The 22,098-nt window shown below is 39.3% G+C and overlaps 1 long non-coding RNA gene across 1 annotated transcript; it reads left to right on the top strand.

The window, feature by feature from the left end:
* The first annotated feature begins 465 nt into the window (after positions 1 to 465).
* LOC120157382 lies at positions 466 to 14,478 on the top strand. Its single transcript, XR_005519133.1, has 3 exons — positions 466 to 476; positions 8,097 to 8,098; positions 14,396 to 14,478. It is a non-coding gene; the product is annotated as an uncharacterized LOC120157382 (long non-coding RNA).
* Positions 14,479 to 22,098: the final 7,620 nt, after the last annotated feature.

Genomic DNA, 22,098 nt, shown 5'->3' with positions numbered 1-22,098 from the left:
TCCTTCAGAGAGTATAAGACCCGAAAAATCTTCATCAATCGTGTCTGCTCCCTATTTCTGCAGAGAGTATAAGACTCGAACAATCTTCAACAGTCGCGTCTGCTCCCTATTTCTTCAGAGAGTATAAGACTCGAACAATCTTCAACGATCGCTGGGAAACCTGTAAATATTTAAGTCACCATGCAATGTCATGATCCTATTCATGCCTAAAATGTATGCAAATGTGCAATTTAACGCGTTTTCTTCTTCGAAGGAACCTCATATCTTTTGATTTCAATAGAACTCGATTTTGTTTCGGGTACAGAGCATTTGACCAGTTCACCCCAGCTAACACTCTCAATACCATATCTTTTGGCTTGACCGGACTTTGACTTCTTTCTTTCTTGAAACCTGCCGGCACACGTGACCAACTTCTCGATAAATGACAATTTCTTTGGGTCATCTATTAATGGCTAAGATTGTCTGTGAATTCCAAAGTTTTAGCTTTTCGCAACCATACAAGCTTATGGGTAAAACCATTGCTAGCTTCAGAATACATGCATTTCCAGAACCTTTTGCATAATAATACAAAATGATCTCATGTACCACAAGTTAAGCTATGCGTTTTAACTTTCTCAAAATTAGATGCTTGTAAAAGGGAAATTAAGAAGGGAAAATATCTCTTTATTTATATAAATGGCGAAGAATTTTTAGGCAACTACATGACAAACTTTTAATCGGAAAAGAAAAAAAAGGATAGGTGTCTTCAAATATCAATAACACAAATGCTTTTGAACTGGCACGCCGTCAGAATGACTCGAGTGTAGCTTCTGTCAAAAGGACCTCCAAAATGGTGATGACACCTAAGAGTGCGAAACCCTTTCTGGACCCCAAAATCTCCCATTATTGGATGCCATAAACCAATATTGAATCTCACGTGCATTCAATTCCTCCTCTGGTTGTCCCCATCGAGACTCATTGATCTTTGGTCTCAACCCCAATGGCCATTGTCGTTACCCATGTCAGGAGATCTTCCTACTCCCCAAAAACAATTCAGATCCTCCACCATACACGAACTCTGAATTTAAAACTCAAATCGCTCTTTGCGGGTTTTCGACTCGACCTCCTTTGGTTTCAAGACGCCCTTTTTCGAGTTTTCATCTTGAACCCTCATTTTTTCATTTTTTCATTCATTTTTCATTTTTTTTATTTTTTCATTTTTTCATTTTCACTCATTTCTTCTTCTTCTTTTTTCTTCAAGCAAAATACTTCTTAACTGCGTCAGAATTCACTGGATGAGGTAATTCAGACCCATCCATCTCAGTTAAGACCAGAGCTCCCCCAGAGAAAGCTTTCTTGACAACATATGGTCCTTCCCACTTGGGCATCCATTTCCCTTGGAAATCTTTTTGAATGGGCAATATCCTCCTGAGCACCAAATCTCCTTCATGGATTTCTCGAGGGCGAACTTTCTTATCATGTGCTCGTATCATCCGCTTCTGGTATATCTGACCGTGACAAATAGCCTTCAATATCTTTTCTTCAATCAGATTCAATTGGTCATATCTGGCCTGTACCCATTCTGCCTCATTTAGCTTCACCTCTGATAAAACCCAGAGCGAGGGAATTTCCACTTCAATAGGGAGGACAGCTTCCATCCCATAAACTAGAGAAAACGGAGTTGCCCCAGTAGACGTCCGTATAGAAGTCCGATAGGCAAACAGAGCAAATGGCAACTTCTCATGCCAATCTTTATAAGTTTCAGTCATCTTCTCTATAAGCCTCTTAATGTTCTTATTAGCCGCCTCCACTGCCCCATTCATCTTTGGGCGATAAACCGTGGAATTATGATGCTTTATTTTGAATTGCTCACATACAGATTTCATCATCTTGTTGTTTAAGATCAACGCATTGTCAGAGATAATTCTCTCTGGTAAGCCATATCTGCAGATGATTTCTTTCTTCAAGAACCTACATATCGTTGACTGGGTAACACTTGCATAGGAAGCTGCTTCTACCCACTTGGTGAAGTAATATATTGCTACCAGAATGAAGCGATGACCATTTGACGCTTTTAGAAAAATTTGCCCAATAACATCCATGCCCCACATAGAAAACGGCCACGGAGCTGTCATCACGTGCAACGGATGAGGAGGGGTGTGCATTCTATCCCCATAAATCTGACACTTGTGACACTTTTGGGCAAAATTGATGCAATCAGTTTCCATAGTTGACAAATAATACCCAAATCTCATAATCTGTCTGGCCATTACATGCCCATTAGCACGGGTGCCACATATTCCTTCATGTACTTCTTCAAGAATCATTTTCGCTTCTTTAGTGTCCACACACCTTAATAAGACCTGATCCATGCTTTTCTTATATAAGATCTCACCATTAAGCACATACCCTGCTGCCATTCTTCTAATGGTCCTTTTGTCATTCTCAGTTGCCTGTTCGGGGTAACTTTGATATCTTATATACTGGAAGATATCATAGTACCAAGGTCCTTCATCATCTTCTTCTTCAATGTTAAAGCAGTGGGCTGGATACTCATAAGCCTTCATCTCAATAGGCATCATATTTGAATGCTCGTTCATCTTAAAGGCTGCTGCCAAAGTAGCCAAGGCGTCCGCCATTTGATTTTCTTCTCTGGGGAGGTAATTGAAAGTCACTTCTTCAAATTCTTCAATAAGTCCCAGAACTAATTTACGATATTCCACAAGTTTGGGATCCTTGGTTTCCCATTCACCTCTGAGCTGGTAAATTACCAAAGCTGAATCCCCATATACCCTCAGTATTTTTGCTTTGAGTTCAATAGCTGCTCTAAGACCCATAAAACAAGCCTCATATTCAGCCATATTGTTTGTACAATCAAAATTGAGCCGACTGGTAAAAGGATAATGCTCTTCACTTGGTGAGACCAAGATTGCCCCAATCCCATGCCCCAAGGCGTTTGAAGCACCATCAAAGTTCATCTTCCAGTATTTACCGGTGAGAGCAATTGTTTCTTCCTCCGAGATAGCCATTAAATCCTCATCCGGGAAATCGAAGTTCAACTGTTCATATTCTTTTGAAGCCCTACTCGCAATGAATTCTGCTATGGCGCTCCCTTTAACTGCCTTCTGGCTTACATACTGGATATCAAATTCGGACAACAGGATTTGCCAACGGGATAACCTTCCCGACAATGCAGGTACCCCCATTAGATACTTTAAAGGGTCCAGCTTAGATATGAGCCAGGTAGTATGATACAACATATACTGTCTAAGTCTTCTGGTAGCCCACACTAAAGCGCAACACAATTTTTCAATTGGTGAGTATTTGGCCTCACACTCAGTGAACTTCTTACTGAGATAGTAGATAGCCCTCTCCCTCTTCTCAGTTTGATCATGTTGCCCCAACACACATCCCATTGAATTGTCATAAACGGACAAGTAAAGAATTAAAGGCTTTCCTGGGATAAGTGGCGCTAGGATCGGAGTATTCGAAAGATATCACTTTACTGCCTCAAAAGCCTCTCGGTAATCCTCACTCCATTCTCCTGAATCATTCTTACGAAGAAGGCGGAATATGGGATCACATCTTTCGGTCAGCTGCGAGATAAATCGAGCGATGTAATTTAATCTCCCCAAAAATCCTCGAACCTCTTTCTGTGTTCTTGGGGCTGGCAAATCTTGAATGGCTTTTACTTTATCGGGATCTATTTCAATTCCCTTTCGGCTCACTACGAATCCCAACAGTTTTCCCGATGTCACCCCAAAAGTACACTTATTTGGGTTAAGTTTTAGTTGGCACTTCTTTAATCTTTGAAAGAGCTTCCTCAAATTCTCGGTATGTTCCTCCTCCGTCTTGGCTTTGACAATCATATCATCGACATAGACTTCAATTTCTTTATGCATCATGTCATGAAACAACGTCACCATGGCCCTCTGATAGGTTGCCCCTGCATTCTTTAATCCAAACGGCATGACTTTATAGCAAAACGTCCCCCACATAGTGACAAACGTTGTTTTCTCCATATCTTCAGGGTACATTTTAATTTGATTATAGCAGGAGAAACCATCCATAAATGAGAATAAGGAATTTCCAGCAGTATTGTCCACTAACGTATCTATATGTGGCAAAGGAAAATTATCCTTTGTACTAGCTCTATTCAGATCTCTATAGTCGACACACATTCGTACCTTCCCATCCTTCTTTGGTACTGGGACAATATTTGCTACCCACTCAGGATATTTGGCCACTGTGAGAAACCCAGCATCAAATTGTTTCTTCACTTCTTCTTTAATCTTGAGCAGCATCTCGGGTCTCATTCTTCTCAGTTTCTGTTGTACGGGCTTACAATCAGGCTTTATTGGTAATTTATGGACAACCAATTCTGTATCCAGCCCGTGCATGTCCTCGTAGGACCAAGCAAATACATCCTTGAATTCTTGAAGTAATTCTATCAAGCTTTGCCTTCCTTCAGCAGACAGGGTGGTTCCAATCTTTACTTCTTTTCTATCCTCATCTGTGCCCAGGTTCAAGATCTCTGTAAGCTCTTCGTGAGGCAGAATCTGCTCATCTTCCTGTTCCACCATCTTTAGTAATTCTGAGGGTGGTTCACATCCTTCATCATCATCGCAACCTTCGATTTCCCCTTGACATATGGGCATCTCGAAATCAATCTCCGGGGTCAGAGTCATTAGCATTCGTATTATTGATATCTGAGTTCCTGAAAGGGTAACAAAAAAGAAGATATATATATATATATATATACATATATACATATGGGAGAATCTTTTCCCATATAAACAAATAGAAGAAATAATATTTGCGTATATTCAAACAAAAATGCATGAGGAAATGTTTGCCATTTGGGAATTAACAAAACACATCTTTTATTGAAAGCAAGTAAAAACACACAACTTAACCCTTTACATCAAATCACCTACTGTCCCAGGGTATGAACAATAGGGAAGAGTTCTAGTGTATTACTCTGCAAAAGATTTGTAAACTACAGGCAATTCCTCCGCAGTCCAGTTGTTCAACACAAAGCCCAGTGGCGCAGGGTAAATGCCCGTAGCTCTCATTTCTTTGAACTCCTCATCGGTTATGACATTAATGCCCAAGTCCTCCAAAGCATTCTCAACTATCACTTTACTGCTTTCCAAAGTCCCTTGAAACATATATCCTCCTGATACGAAAATGCTGCTCAATGGCGGGAATGTCATGGGCTCCCAGCTCGGGTTCTCACCAGTCAATCTTGCCTTTCTCAATTCCTGAATCTTCTTGATGCTTCTCAGTTTTTCTTTTAAAGTCGGCTGATACCCTAAACCGAATCTATCTCTTTTAGTTACAGGGTAGATTGGGCCCACCAGTCCTTGCAACCGACGTCCAAACCCTTTGCCAGTTTTTGCTCCTCTTCCAAGAGTCAGCTTAAGCCCCATTTTAGTGCAGTTTGACAATCTAGGCTTCGGGATCTTCTTTCCTTCTGCCACAAACATGGCATTGACATATTCCAATGATCTGAAAGAACATTCAACAGCTTGCTCTTCCACTTCGACGTATGGAGCAGTAGTAGAAACTGAAGCAATAATGTCTTCTTCAGCATGAATGCATATAAGCCTCCCATCAATTGCAAATTTTATCCTTTGGTGCAACGTTGACGGAACCGCACCGGCCTGATGAATCCATGGTCTTCCCAATAAGCAGTTGTATGTAGGCATGATGTCCATCACAAGAAACTCCACTTCGTATATCGCCGGGCAAATAGTCAAAGGGATATCGATCTTGCCTAGAACTTCTCTCTTCGTTCCATCAAAGGCTCGAACCACACTTTGACAGCTTCTCATCAGGGTGATGTCCACTGGCAGTTTTTTCAGGGTCACCAAGGGCATCACATTTAACGCTGAACCGTTATCTATCAGTACTCTGGATAGAACATGCCCTTTGCACCTAACTGTGATGTGTAGGGCCTTATGATTGCCAATCATCCCAGAAGGGATCTCATCCTCAGAAAAAGATAAAAAATTATCGGCCTGGATGTTGGCAACTAGTCGGTCCAGCTTTTCTGTGGGTATCTCCTTCGGGACAAAGGTTTGGTTTAAAACCTTTAACAGGGCGTTGCGATGAGCCTCTGAACCCAGAAGAAGTGATAGGACAGAAATACGGGCAGGCAACTTGTGCAATTGCTCAGCAATACTGTATTCACTATGTTTCAAAAATTTTAAAAATTCCATCGCTTCATTCTCCGTTACTGGCTCATTGACGATGGGTTCATCTTCTCTTATCTGCACATCGATACTTTTTCCTTTCTCGACAGCAATCTTTTTTTCAGGTTCTTTGTGATAACATCTACCACTCCTGGTCATGTGTCCCACTTCATCTACCTCTTCCTGTTGCTTTGTCACCTCTCCTATTTGACAAGTATATCTCCAGGGTACCTGTTTATTGTCTTTGTACGGGAACGGAGAGGGAGGTGTAATAATCACCTTTGGAGCTACCTTCCCAGCCACTCGATTCTTGGGAGTAATGACGAGGGGACAACTAGCACTATAGACCCCTTTGGATGATCCTTCAGAGGCGTAAACTTCCGCTTCTTCTTTCTCAGCCACTTCTTTGAAGAACTCGATTTCCTTACTATCCATCATCTTTTGTACCAGCCCTAAGAAATCAGAACACTGTTGTATACTGTGTCTCGTGCAGTTATGGTAGTGGCACATCTCTTCATTGTTGAACTGTTCACACGGTAGATTAGTCTTTAATAGTCCTACCTTGACCATTTGGCACCACACCCAAGACATGGGTGACATCACCTCACTAATATTTTTTACAGTCATTCTTCCTTTCTCTTCAGCGACTGCATTAATCCTGGCTCCTGCATGGTTTGGCAATGGATTCTGGGCTATGTTTGGATGTTCGCTGTCACCAAAATTGATGACGTTTCTTCTTCTCAGAGCTTGGACGACCTTTTTGAAAGCGGGACAATTTTCAATAGAATGTCCGGAAACCCCTGCATGGTATTCGCACTTAGCACTAGCATCATACCACTTGGGATACGGGGGTTGTATAGGGTCCACATGATAAGGTGAGACTACATGTCGATCATATAATTCCTGGAATAACTCCTTATAAGTCATAGGAATCAGATCAAATTGAGGCCTCTCTCTCCTTGGATCTCTTGCCCCTTGCCTATTGTCAATTTGGGGTGATGCTACCGTTCCCTGTGGTCGGGACACTGTGATATTATGGGAATCATACTGCCTTACGTTGCTGACTTCGTTTTCCTTCTTCCTCATCAGCTGTTTATTGCTGGAATCTCCTCCCTCAAGCTTCCCGCTTTTAATCGCCATTTTAATCATTTCTCCCGCCGTAACTATATCAGCAAAACTTCGAGAAGGATTACCAACAAAATGTGAGAAAAATGGGGCCTTCAAGGTATTAACAAAAAGTAGGTTCGTTTCCTCCTCTACCAACGGTGGGTGGACTTGTATTGCTACCTCTCTCCACCTCTGAGCATATTGTCTGAAACTTTCACTATGCTTTTTCTCCATTGCTTGCAGCACCATTCTGTTAGGCCTGACGTCCTTCACATGCTTATACTGGTCAAGAAAAGATTTGGCCAGGTCTTTCCACGTCCTGACATCAACTCTCCTTAGTTGATTATACCATCGCAATGCTGAGCCCACTAAGCTTTCCTGGAAACAGTGGATCAACAGCTGGTCGTCCCCTACGTAACCAGTCATTTTCCTGCAGAACATTGTGATATGGGCAGAAGGGCATTGGGTACCGTCGTATTTCTCGAAGTCAGGAGTTTTGAACTTGGGAGGTAGGACCAGATCAGGAACTAAACTCAGTTCCTTAGCGTCGAGACCATACAAGCTGGTATCTTCTTTCATAGCTTGTACTTCATTTGCTAGCTGCTTATATTGCTCCTGCAACAACTTGTTTTCGCTCTTTTTTGCTTCTTCATCAAGGTCCGGGACCTGGTGATATGGGCTTTCTTCGGGATGCGAACAAGATCCCGGTTGTGGATTAACTGCAACGCCGTCGGGATTTATGTGTACTTTGGTATGGATAGATGTTCCTTGGATATTCGGAGACTGTACCGGGGTAAACCCTGGAGGGTAAAGTGGTTCTTCACTTGTTTGCTCATGGGCCTTTCCGTGCTCTGGATTTCTCCCTCCCAGCATATTTGCCAACTTAGACAACATATCCTCTTGAGCCTTAAGCATATCTTCTTGCATTTTCCTTAGATCATCTTGCAATTGCAGTTGAGTTCTTTCGATTTGAGCAATCTTATCATCCATGGCCTTCCTTGTGTTATAGTGATGCTTGAAATTTCCCAGTATTCTGTAATGTATCCCTTATTGTTAATTTTAATGCTTCGAGGATGAATGCAAATTATGTAAAGTGCGATAAAAATGCAATACAAAACTTAAATTGCAAATAAAATGCAAATGCATGCAGAAAGGAATTGATTCATAAGACGCGATCAGTCTTAGAACAACTTTCATTTAGGACAAAAGCATCATCTTTACAAGAAAAGTCCACTACAGAAATGGCCTAGCTCTCATGTTCAGCTCTACTATCTGATTGACAAGCCAATCGACCCTCTTTCCTACGCCTGATGCTGGATTGGCATAGCTCTGGATGACTTTTGCTTGGAGGTCCATCTCTCCCAACTGCCTCGCAACGCCGCTTAACTGATTCATGGTCTCTCGGATCACGTGATTCACGTTTGTCTTCCAGTCTCTAAAGTGATCGTTTGAGTTTTGCCATTGCAGTCTGGTGCCTTGGACGGTGCGCTCGAGACCAGCGATTTGTGTCTGGCAGCTTCGTAAGGCAGCCTCTAAATCATGAATCTTCTTTTGCAAAGCAGCGTTCTCCTCGAGGCTAACCCTTTGATCCACTGGGCAACGCTGACTGTTTTCTGCAGATAAGGAACTTTCAAGCTGCATAACGTAGGCACTGTACTCTTCATTCTTTGCCTTGGCTCGAGCTAACTCTTCCTCATGCCTTGATTCCATTTCATGCATCTCTTGATTGAGTACCTCTATCCGTTCGTTCTTTGCTCCGCACCTCTGTATCCAGAGGAATACTTCATCCTGTTTGCCTTGGAGCACACTCTCTCGATGTTGCCTTTCTAATTTTAGCTCTTCTTTGCTTTGCCTCTTCTCAGTTTCGAGCTCGTCGATTCTTTGCTTTCTAACCTCAAGTTCAAGTTGCATGTTATTTGCCTTCATTATGAGTTCTTCAATATTAGCATGCAATTCTTCTTCTCGCTTCTTGCTCAAGGTGTACCTTTGTCTTAACTCTTTAGCCTCTGTCCTTTCGCTCTTCAGTGCCCTAACCCAGGACCTTCTCTCGGACTCAAGTTCTTGATTTCTTTTCTTCTTCTCTGTCTCTACTTCTCTGAATCGGTGCTCTCTCTCGGCTCTGACGTCTCTATCTCGACGATCCCTCTCAGCCCGGAGCTCTAACCGCCACTGCTCTGAAGTTCTCCCGAGGCCAGCAATTGCCCGTGCTCGACTCATCTTTTGGTAATCGCTCTGTAAACTAGTGAGATTGGCCTCCACTTCATCCTTTCTCTTGCGCATAAGCTCAAACTGTGTATTATAGAACCCCCTATCGATGTCCAACATGAAATTCTTTTGTCTAAGGGCCTCACACTCTGCTTCCTTCCTGGCGATTTCCGCTTCGAATTCACTCTTTAGTATCTCCAACTTAGACGGTACGTATTTAAACTGTGCTTCCAAAGGAATTGTTTGGTTACGATCCGCCAACGGAAGGATATCATTCTTTCGCACCGCCCTCCATGCCACGTAATCTGGGGTCAGCATGACCTCAGCTACTACGAAATCAGTTCTAAAGGTTGACTTCCACGCATCTGACATTGCACGAGCAGTCTTCTTGTAGTGATCTCCACAGTACACAAACTCAGATGCCTTCAGACCGGATGTAGCTGGGATGAATTGGCGTGCCCCAAATTGCCTCAGTACCATCAGTGGCACATAACCTACTCCACCCCATAACCCTAATAGGGTTACCCAATCGGAATCCCCGCATTTGTACAAGACATCCACAAAAGCTAACCAGGGGACACGCCACACTATATCATGCTCCTGTAAATTTCTGAAGAGTGAGACCCAATCCTTCCTGGTGAGATGCTCTGGCCACTCTTTAGTGAGGAAATCTTTTAAGGGTGAATAGGCCGTAGAAAACCGTCGACTATACTCTCGGTCAATTTTCCAGAAGTGACTGCGTATCCAAACAGTAAGCAACTGGACACACCCGGTGAAGCGGCTACTCTCAGCTCTTCTGCAACTGCTAAGTGCTCTGAATGTTTCAGCCAAAACCGCAGGAACAGGGTTTATCTTCCTTTCCAAACGCTCGAATAAATCGACCACTGCGGCTTCCACGTGATAAAGAACTTTCGGGAAAATCATCAAACCATAAATTCCCAAGGCGAACATCTCCATGCTCTTCTCGATATCGCTATGCTTGACAATGAGCTCCTTGAGGCATGACCAAGGGAAGCAATCGGACTCTCCCTTCTTTTCGATTCGATCAGCAACCCACTTCTCTCCCATCCCAGTAATCCTTGCGAGCTTGCTCTTAAAGGATTGTGTCCTTGAGGCTTTTGAGTAGATTCGGTCCAAGTGTATCGTCTCGAAATGAAACAAGGAGGTGTATTCTTCTAACGTGGGAGTCATGTCTTCCTTGTTGAAAGTGAAGCAGCTATATGCGGGATTCCAAAACTGGACGAGATCTTTGATTAGGGGTTCGTTTACTTTTACGTACAACAGAAGGGCGATGTCACCATACTTTTGCCAGAAAGAGTATTTCACACCAGAATTCCAACTTTCCCAAATTTCGCGTAACTCTTGCAAATCGTTTTGCTTTAGACTGACCGGAGCAACCTCTGGTAGTACTGATATGTAATCTTCAGTCAAACTGTCACCTTTTTTCCTCTGATTTTCCTCGGACCACGACCTCACTTCTGCGTTATCCACTTCCTTGTTATGAAAGCTCTTGTCCATTTTATGACCGCCTTCTACTTTTATGACCACCTTGTGAATCAACACCTTTCTTCATGAATGATGATGCAATGCAGCAGTAATAAATAAAACACAAAACACAAACAAAAATAAAACTGTGTTAGTATATACAATGAATAGTCGAAGAATACATAAACAACATGGAGATAGAAAATATATACATCTTAAACCTTATTCACATGATATCTACCCAACATGATATATACCCAATCATGCTTTAGTAGATCCTACCCAACATGGTATCTACTCTCAGGTTTCGTTATTCATAAAAAATCCTAACCGCATGGTATCTAATTCACATGCTTTTTTGCAACAAATAAATTCGAGGGAAAAGTTAGAATGAGTTTCCCCTTTGTGTCTGCGGACAGAGATTCGACATAAGATGGGCAGAGTTTCAGTATTTCTAAAAGGGTCCTCGAATTGTCCTTTGCTGGTGCCCCCTTGGGCTTGCCAGACCCTCGATCCTCGCCCATTATAGGCTTAAAACGTATCAAGTTCAATTTCGAGAGGATACATTTCCCTATGTCCATGCGAGGAAACTCAATGTTTCACTCGTAAACATAAGGCATGTACCCCAGAGGTTACTTGCTAAAGCCCATGCGAAGAAAAATAATTTTTCTCACGTAAGCGTAGCGTTCACCCCTACCTAACGGGATAGAGCACAGTAAGAATGCTCTAAATATTAAAGGTTTACAGCAACAGTGGGGAAACTCATAATCCTTTGCCTCGATCCAAGAGAAACAATAGACTAAAGTGAAAGTCAGAAAACTGAAAACATGTAGATCACACATTAGTACAACTATTTACTCATTAACCCAAATTACAAATTAAGATGCACCCAAAACAATTCAAACAAATAAGGGATCAAAAACCAAATCAAAGCGAACTTATAACTTTCGTTTGCAAAGACAATTAATTAATCGACTATAGGCCTGACTCTCTAAAAGTGTCCCCAGCGGAGTCGCCAAGCTGTCGAAACGATTTTTAAACGGCGGGGTGATTTTGGAAACCGCGTCATTTTTAATTATTATCTTTTCAATTGGATTTTTAATTAAAAACAGTGCGATTTTAGAAAACCTCTCGTTTCGAAAAATTGGAAATTCCTTTACGATAAAAATATAAGGTTCGAGGAGTCGCCACCAATCTTTGATTAGGGTGTGATTGAGCACCCAAAAAACATTGTCATTTTAAATAAAAATTAATTTTAATTAAAACGACAAATTTACGGTCTACGTTACCAAAATCCAAGTTCGGGAGTCGGTTACGCGTGGGGAAGGATTAGCACCCCCACAACGCCTTAAATCGGTACCTAGTCGATTAATTAATTTCTTTGCAACGAATTTCACAAGTTCAAATTTGATTTGATTAATGATCCCTTTAAACGACAAACATGCAAATTTGCAACATTCAAAGCAACAAAATAGATTTAATTTAAAATTACCAAGTCATTAGAAAGATAAAGAATATTCGATTATTTAAAAATATCGCTTTTCTCGAAAAGTTTAAATAGTCGAATATTTCCTTTTCTTTCTCTCCCAAATTTTACAATGATATATCCAAATTTAATTAGGCGTTACTGACGGGATACCATTTTAATTTAAAATCGTCAAAACAACTTTCCTGTAAGTTAAGGAAAGCCATTCTGATAATTTTAGATTAAAAGGGCATTACCCTTAATTCCGATTATGTGATTAGATCGAGTCATGCACATGAGGCTAAACATGCATAAAAACTACACCTAAATATACAAACACTAACAACATGCTCGGAATGTGATATTTCAATAAAGATCACATACATATTTTATAAAATATATATATATATATATATATATATATATATATATATATATATATATATATATATATATATATATCTATACATAGCTATACTTAATGACAAAGGTGGCCTAAACACAACCAACGAAAACATAGCATAACAAATTATAAAATTTCAGAAAATAATTATATTTAAATTAAACTTTAATATCCTACTTATGAATAAAATACAAATTAAGGTAGAAATGCTAGCATTATACCGTACTGAATACTAAGAACTGAAATGAAACTATTCTCATTACAAGGGACTAAAAACAAAATAAAACAAAACACACTCAGGACTAAAATGCAACATACAAAAATGTGGATGTCAAATGTTTAAGACAAAAAAGATTTAAATACAACAAAACATAGGACTAAAATACAAAGAAACTAAATCACAGGATCTTTTCATAACATTTTCATTTCTGGGCAGTCCAAACATGATATAACCAAAATATTACATAGGATCAAAATGCAAGTTTCTAAAACTATGCATCCAATGTAAAAACAACAATAAAATCGGCCTAGCAGGATTCAGGACTAACGTGTAAACCGCTGGAAATTTAAGGCCAAAATCAGAAAACAGCAAAGTCACTTTGGGACCAAATCGAAATGGACTTAAAATCTATGGGCCCTGAACGAGATTAACCCCTCCCTCAAAACACGGGATATTTTCCCACGATAACAAAACGCCGTCGTTTCAACACTACCCAAAGCTACGTCGTTTTGACATATTAATATAGTGGAAATTAGGGTAAATTTCCTAACCTAAACTCATTTCCCTCTCCATCCAGAAAATACATCCCCTCGCCGTTCTCTGCCTCTCCCATATCCTCTCTGCTCTCCCGTCTCTCAACCCTAAACGAGACAGAAGGCCACCGCGGCCTCCGTCGTTCAACGGCTCCGATGGGGAGCCACACAAGCCCCGACGATAACTCGAAGCAGACCTCTACCTAAAACCAAACCTTAACCCGAGACATAGCTCTCAAAACCCGCTGCTAACCAAACGAACCCGAGCCTTATATCCCACCCTAACAGAAACCTTCGCAACCGCCGTTCAACGGCTCCGATGGGGAGCCACACAAGCCCCGCCTAGACGGTCCTACCCAGAACCCAACAAAACCCCTGAACCCGAGACCCAAAACGTCATGCACGGCTGGGAAACACAGAAGGTGAAGGGTTTTACCTTCTTACAGCGGGTTCTGGACTCTTAACAAAGGCAGTGAGTACTTAAAGGTGAGTTTCTTCGCTCTCGTCCCTTTTTGGTTACTGATGGATTGAAAGTGGATCTCTAAGGCTTTTTTAAAATGGTTTCTCTTCCTGTTGGTTTCTGGTTGATTTTCGTTTTCTTTCTATTTGCTGTTCCTCTCCCTCGCTGATGACTCTCAGTTTTTTCTTAAATATTTGATATTTATTGCTTTTTCTTCCCTGGAAAAATATCTGAGGGTCCAACCCCTTACAACATTTTGGTTCTGGTCTATATAGAACCAGATTTTACAATATTTTTTGCTTTCTGATTTCTCTTTCAAAATCCCGTGAGTCTACTGCAAGTTTATCTTCATTGACTTGGGTTTTGCTGCCTTGAAACTTGGTTCTGAGTCTTCTGTCGTGTTTCTCTTGATATTGCAGGTTGTTAAGGTTCACGTGGGATGGTCGACCGTCGTAATTGGGTCCAACGGCGGTGGCAACTTAGTGATCGAGATGGGTTGGCAGCAGAACGTGATCTGGACCGTTGGATGGGTCCAGATCCGAAGGTTGCGCTTCAAGGTGGCGACTGAAGGGTCCTAGAACCCTAATGACTAAAGCATGCATACCGTTGGATCTCCCTGAATCCAACGACTCCTGATGCGCAACATTAGAGGGTTATGGAAACCTTATCAAAATTTAGGGTTTCCCTTAGGCTTGGATCAGTTCTGGCCCCAAACGGGTCTTGGGTTGGGTTGCTGGAATTGGATCAAATGACCCTTTGTAATTTGGGCTTTGAATAAGACCCCGGACAAATTGAATATCTACACAAACTATTGGAAAATAGACTATTGCAAAATGAGGTGTTAATAATGATTGGAAAATAACCAAGAAATCGATCAACCATGTCGTAGTATTAACCATTGCCTTAGAAGTGAATTTACCTCGATGTGTATAACCACTACAATGGACGAATGACACCCTGATATTAGCATGACTCTCCAAATTTCATACACATGAAACATTGAATGGAATAACGGTGATGCTGCCTTTCTCTTAGCACGAAAAGAATGTTAGAAAGTTTTTTTTTTCAAGAAAACTTTTAGAGGAAAGATCATGCTTTTTAAGAAAATGGGGAGGTGCTTAAGCTAATTTAAAAAGTTGAAAATGACCAGATATTTTATATAACGAAAATGGGGTTAAAAATGCCATTTAAACAAAATCAGTAATAAAATTCTAATTTAATTTTTGTAAAAACCATTGATTAATTTCTGTAATTAATATGCTACAACTGGATGAATTCTACTCAAACCTGTCCAGATTCACTCATAAAATATAGTTGTAAAAACAACTATTAAATAGTAGATAAATGTCTAGAATTAAGTGTCTTAACAGTTGTAACAAACAACCGTAAAGGATATAAAATCGTTCATGTACTGCCTTATTAGAAACAGTTAGAGAGCTCTCCAAAAGTTACGCTGGCAACTACAAAAAATCAGTAATAGTGCTATTAAATTACAACAATAAAACTTTCTGTTTCAAAATTATCTTTATGGTCTATAAAATTCAAAGAAAAACACTATTTCACAATTTTAGAAAATAGAAGAGTAAATCCCTACAAATTTTCTCTAAAAAGATAGAATGCGCACATACATATCGAAGACACGTATTATCATGACCACGACAACAAACCGAACCGAGCCAACCAAACGGAGACACACACATTCGAGGAAGTTGTTTAACCATATTCACTAAGGAAGGAAAACAGTACCCAATAAATACCTTCCCAAAGGCATTTTCCTTCCTAATGTGGGATACGTGCTCATACAACCTTAAGCATTACAAACATTCCCTCACTAATGCGAAAGAATTCTTTTGGAAACCCAAAAGATAATTTTGAATTTAAAACATGAGAAGAGCAATAACGAGATTAGTTGCTGTAGACACTAATTTTCGCCCGAAGTTATTTTGTTTTTATACACACACACACACACATATATATATATATATATATATTTATTTATTTATTTATTTATTTATTTATTTTTTGAAAATGTTTTTGACAAAATATAATGTATAATTTTCGGAAAACGATTTTCGAAAATAAGTATATATTATATAGTTTTTGAAAACATTTTTAATATATATATATATATAATATGGTTTTGAAAAACATTTTTGAAAACATTTATATATTTTATAGTTTAAAACATTTTTCAAAACACTTATATAATATATAGTTTTGAAAACATTTATATATTATATAGTTTTTAAAACATTTTTTCAAAACATTTATATAATATATAGTTTTTAAAACATTTTGAAAACATATATATATTATATAGTTTTGAAAACATTTATATATTATATAGTTTTTTTTAAAATTTTTTTGAAAATATATAATATATAGTTTTTTAAATATTTTTGAAAACATATATAATATATAATTTTTAAAACATTTTTGAAATCCATATATTATAGGTTTTTAAAAGTATATTATTTTTTATTTTATTTTTATTATTTATTTATTTATTTATTTTTATTATTATTATTTTTATTATTATTTCTTATTTTTTATTCGGTGTTTGTCCATGTACAAAAAAATGCAGTCCAAGCAGTCCACAAAACAGGCCTACCCAGCCCAGAGTCCAAGCTAGAGTTTTCCACCTTTCAGTCAAGGGGGCGCCGCATAGGGGGAAAGTCGAACGGTCACGCGAAACAGCCGGTCGAAATCCCGGTACTGACCCATCCCGGGATGGCCGTTCAACCACAAACAAATAACCCCATAATATCTGGGATCGTTCCAGAAATCACCGGAAACAGCCCCAACGGGGCTATATAAATGCCATCAATCGGAAACCAACAGAGGACAAAAACCCATTATCATCGAGAAACAACAGTACCTAAAATCGACAGAGAACCACACAGAAAAGCACGAGAACATTAAACCAAAAGCATCAACGAGAGTACATTGCCAGAGAACACTACACATCACAGTACCATCCACACAACGACATCAACCAAGCGTCACTAAATCGAACCACAAGCAGAAAGAAACACAAAGAAAAAACCATATAAAAACATAAGGGAACCAAGAGGAGCCAAGCCTCAAAACCGGAGGACCGCTAGAAGTTAGAAAGTCACCGACGAAAAAGGTGAAAACAGAGGCTTACATGTTAGATCTACAGTTGTTGGGGTCGATTTTGGGGGTTTGGTGGCTAGTTTTGGGTTCATGACATTGAGAGGGACATTCGGTGAGGCTTTGGGTTTTTTCCAGCCACGATCACAGGCGGCCGATGCGATGGCCGATGCGATGGTTGGCGGCCGGGCGGTGGCCGTGTCTGGGAGTATTGAGAGAGAATGGGGTGTGGCAATTTTGAGGATAAGGGAAAATGAGAGAAATATGAGAAATAGGGGGGGTTAAACGTGGGTTATATATCAACCCATTAAGCCAACCCGACCCACGAGTATGACCCGATCCAAATCGTAGGGTCCACGTGTTTTAGTATAACGGGTAAACTATGTTGTTGGTCCTCCTCTCTTTTTAAATATTTCATTTAGATCCCTCATTTTAGTTTTGTACTCCGAATTCATCTTAATTTCACACCCTATTTTGTTATTAATTCAACATAATCCTTTTTCTGTTTTGTTCTATATTATTTCATTTTTTTACTATTTAATTGATACCTCTTTTATATTATGTATATATTTTTTTGTTTTTTATTATTATTTTCCTTTTTCTCGTAATAAATATATTTTAGATTATTTTAATTTTTTCTTTTTTTTGTTTTATTTCCTTTTTTTAAACTAACCTTCCTTTTTTATTTATTTTTTTGTTTTATTATAACTTTATTATTTTCTATTATTTTTTGTTTCTTTTTTTATTAACTTTTGTTTATCCCTGCTATTTATTTTATTTTATTATATTAATATATATATATATATATATATATATTGTTTTTCTCTTTCGCTTTTTCCTTCGTATTTATTTTTATTTTACCTTCTAACATTTTTTCAACATTTTCAGTGGTAATTTCAAATGATCAAAGGTAAGTAATTCAAATCGAGTATTTTAAATTTTAATTTTAATTTCTAATTTTTCGCAATTAAAGACAACCAACAAACTAATTGGTACCAAAAGGGCGGTTCAAGGGTGCTAATCCTTCCTTGACCGTAACCGACTCCCGAACTCGACACATTTGTGGTACAACGTAGATCAGGTAAGATGGTGTCTGACCCACCTAAATTCGTTTTAAAATGGTCAGTGGCGACTCTAACCCAATTCATTCACGTCGAAGCCCAATTCTGCGGTCCAACCGAAAGACGGTTCTGACAGCTTGGCAACTCCACTAGGGATAGGTAAGTGAGTCAGGCCAGAATTAATTCTCGGTTGTCTTTTTATGTGAAAATAGTAAATTTAAATTTAAATTTATTTATTCAATTCCAATTATTTACCTTTGATTATTTTTTTTAAATAAATAGTTGTACTAACATTTTTTTTCAATGATTTCAGATTTTTGAAAAGTTTTTCATAACCTTTTTAAGTGGTGGTAAAAGCGATGCCTTCGTGAGAATTTATTCTCCGTGCGGGCCTGGCAAGTAACCTTCGGGATTCATACACCTTATGTCTTCGTGTGAATTTATTCACCCTGCGGGCATAAGAGAATGTATCCTCTCGAGTTTAACTCAGTCCACAAATTCTTGTAATGGACTTAGGACTAAGGGTCTGGCAAGCCCAAGGGGGCACCAGTAAGGAGAACTCGAGTACCTTCTTTAGAACCTAAACCGAGAGAAAACAGGGAATTAGAGCCCACCCCAAAACCTCATTCCAAACCCTAGACTTCTTTCTTTCCTAATTTACTTTCTGTTCAAAGCATGCGAACTAGACAAATATGCGGTTAGGATTTGCTTGAAATTAGCATGCGGGATAGAGATCATGTCCGAGTAGGAATAATAAGCATGTGGGGTAGGACTTTTATTTTCATGATTGTTTTTTTCACCTCACTAACTTTTTTTCATTTTTTTCTCTTTTATTTTACTTTCATCTTTTGCATCATTCATTCAAAAGAGGTGTTGATCCACCAAAAACGTGTTCGTTAAGCATAAATAATCTACATTAATAGACAAAGGGGTTATAATACAAGAGATGAAAAGCTCAGATGTCCAGCTATGGTAAGGAATACTCAGATTGGACCGGGATTTTCGCCGAGCACACCAAAGGTCAACGTTTTGAGCTAACAAAGGTTGTAGGGGCAAGACAAGGAAAAGGTTCCTTACCCGGAGAGTCCTTTCGAAAACAACAAGGAAGGAATGGTGAAACCCTAGCTACACTGGAGGCCATTATTGACGAATTCAAAAAACAAGCAGATAGACTTCGGATGGAGGGTTCCAATGGCACTTTCGTTAGAAACAAGCTCGGCAGAGAGTGAAAGTCAGAGATGCAACCCTTCAAGACCTTTTTTTGGGGCAAGCAGCTCGTCACTTGCACAAGTTTAGTCAAAGGAGCCAGAACGGTTGGATAACATATTCAACCGGTGATAGAAATGACAGAAGACGAATCAACTTGTCAGAGGCTGTTCGGGATCTATGCCATCAAAAAGTTTTTTGTCTCTTCAGATGTAACACTTTTGTCCCCAATAAGGATTATTTATAATAACAAACACATTTTTGGATCAATGCCTTTAACATTTCATGCATCATGCATTTAGACATATTTTTCATTTTGTTATTTTCTTTGCATTCACATTAACTAACGGAAGAATGTCTCATCAAAAGGAACGAATACTGAATACACCACCTCAAGCATTGAACACACCCCATCCATATAACACCCGCCTGAAGAAGAAAAAGATGGAAGCCATAATTGTACAGATTGAGGAAAACATGTTGAAACTCCAGAAAGAGCTAGAAGATAAGATAAACTAGAGTTGTCTGAGTACTCTGGATACAATCATGAAAAACCAAGAGTCCTTGGTCGATCAAATTGTGGCCAAGTTGTCTGGACTACATCAAGCGAGTGCACCTGGGCAGGTTCATCGGAAGGGGTAGCTAAGTCACCTACCCCACAAGTAGTTATCACACCTGGAATCTTACCGGAACTTCAAGGGGACTTATCCACTGCAAAAGCAAAGACCCCATCTGTTGTAAAGATACAGACTACTGTATTCAACCTTGAGAACAATCTGGGTTATTACCATATACCGGATTTGGATGAAGAAGACAAAACAAAGAAGATGGAGGAGAAAATCAAGCAATTGGAGGATCAAATGAAGGTAGTTAAAGGAGACCATGACTACCATGGAATTGATGTCGCGAAACTCAGTCTAGTCTCAAACTTAGTTCTTCATCCGAAATTCAAGGCCCCAGAATTCGAGAAGTTTGACGGGACCAGTTTCCCATCCACTCACATCATCATGATCTACCAAAAGATGACAGGATATGGAGGAAACGACCAACTCCCGATTCACTGCTTCCAGGAGAGTCTGTCGGGCTCAGCAATCCGGTGGTACAACCAGCTAAGACGATCAAATATCAATACCTGGAAGGACTTGGCCAAGTTATTTCTGGAGTAATACAAGCATGTTAATGACATAAAGCTCGATCGAGTTATGCTACAAAGAATGGAAAAGAAGCATAACGAGAGTTTCAGGCAATACGCACAAAAATGGAGAGATTTCGTTGTACAAGTTCATTTATATTTAGATGAAAAGGAAACCCGAAAGCTTTTCGTACAGACCCTGAAGACTTCATACTTCAGACACCTGGTTGCGATCACATAGGAAGCTTTTCATACTTGATTATGGCCAGAGAAATGATCGAGTCAACCATAAAACAAGGCAAGATTAAGGATGGGGGAAGCCAGTAAAAAACCTCCTATGAGGGAGAAGGATAGAGGGGTTAACAACATCAATCATGCCAGTAAAGGTGTTACAATCTCCAAACCGAAATCAAATATAGTTGTACGGTCAGGTACTTCTAAACAAGATTCTAGAGAACCAATGAGGGAAAGGGAACATTTCGACCCTATTCCCATGACCTACAAAGAGCTTTACCAGTAACATCTTGACACCCATGTAGTGTCACCATATCCGGTGGAACCCATGAAGCCCCCATACCCCAAATGGTATGACGAGAATGCTCATTGTGAATATCACGGCGGTGTCCCAGGGCACACAATTGAGAATTGTTACGCATTCAAGAGATTCGTGCAGAAGATGTGTAACCAGAACTGGATAAACTTCAACAACTTGGGGGCATCCAAGTGAGGAAGATTATTTCATCATTTGAGGCATTCTGTTTGAGTTTGTTTTTTTTTTCTCAAGTTTTTGTAAGGACTTTTAAATAAATTTATGTTACTTTAAAGATGCTGAGTAATGAATCACATTTGCAAACTTGCAATTCTTTGAATATTAACTGAATTAAAAAACTCTGTAAATGATTCAGAATTATAGATCTTTAACAAGTTAACATGATCAAAAACTGATAAAAACAATGACTTTTGACCTTCTCTTGCAAATAAATAATGTAGTCTTCTCCCTTAATAAGGCTTGGTATTTAGGTGTGCATAGGTGTGAACAACATGGGGCATCGTTTACATATGGAAATTACTATACTTTTTGTTTAAGACGTTCAGTGATGATAATGATCTTAATAGATGGAATAGTCAAGTAAGCAAATCTAGTTTAGGTCAGTTGTTTGGAAATTGAACTCTAAAGATGATTTGTTTTACCTTCAACAAACACCTAGACTATAACAGGTTCTTCTTGACAATCTTAAGAAATTAAATTCGTAAAGGTGAGCTATTCCACTAGGGCAATTGGTTATAGAGGAAACTTGAAAGCCCTGGCTTTCTGAATAGATTACGTTCAAACCATGACATTGCTCGAACACTTGGCAATTCGGTGTTTGCTCCACTGCTATTGTTTGGCCGAAGACTTTGTGATGAGATGAACCTTTCAGTTAACTTGATAAAAATAACTATAATGTTAAGTTGTCCCTCTAAAGCAATTGGTTAAACGCTCCGGCTTTATGGATCCAGCTAGCCAGATAACGACAAGTTAAATCAAATT

Source organism: Hibiscus syriacus, unplaced genomic scaffold (assembly GCF_006381635.1).
Source record: "Hibiscus syriacus cultivar Baekdansim isolate YM2019G1 unplaced genomic scaffold, ASM638163v2 tig00111250_pilon, whole genome shotgun sequence".
NCBI lineage: Eukaryota > Viridiplantae > Streptophyta > Magnoliopsida > Malvales > Malvaceae > Hibiscus > Hibiscus syriacus.
This window is presented reverse-complemented; position numbering and strand designations above follow the sequence as displayed.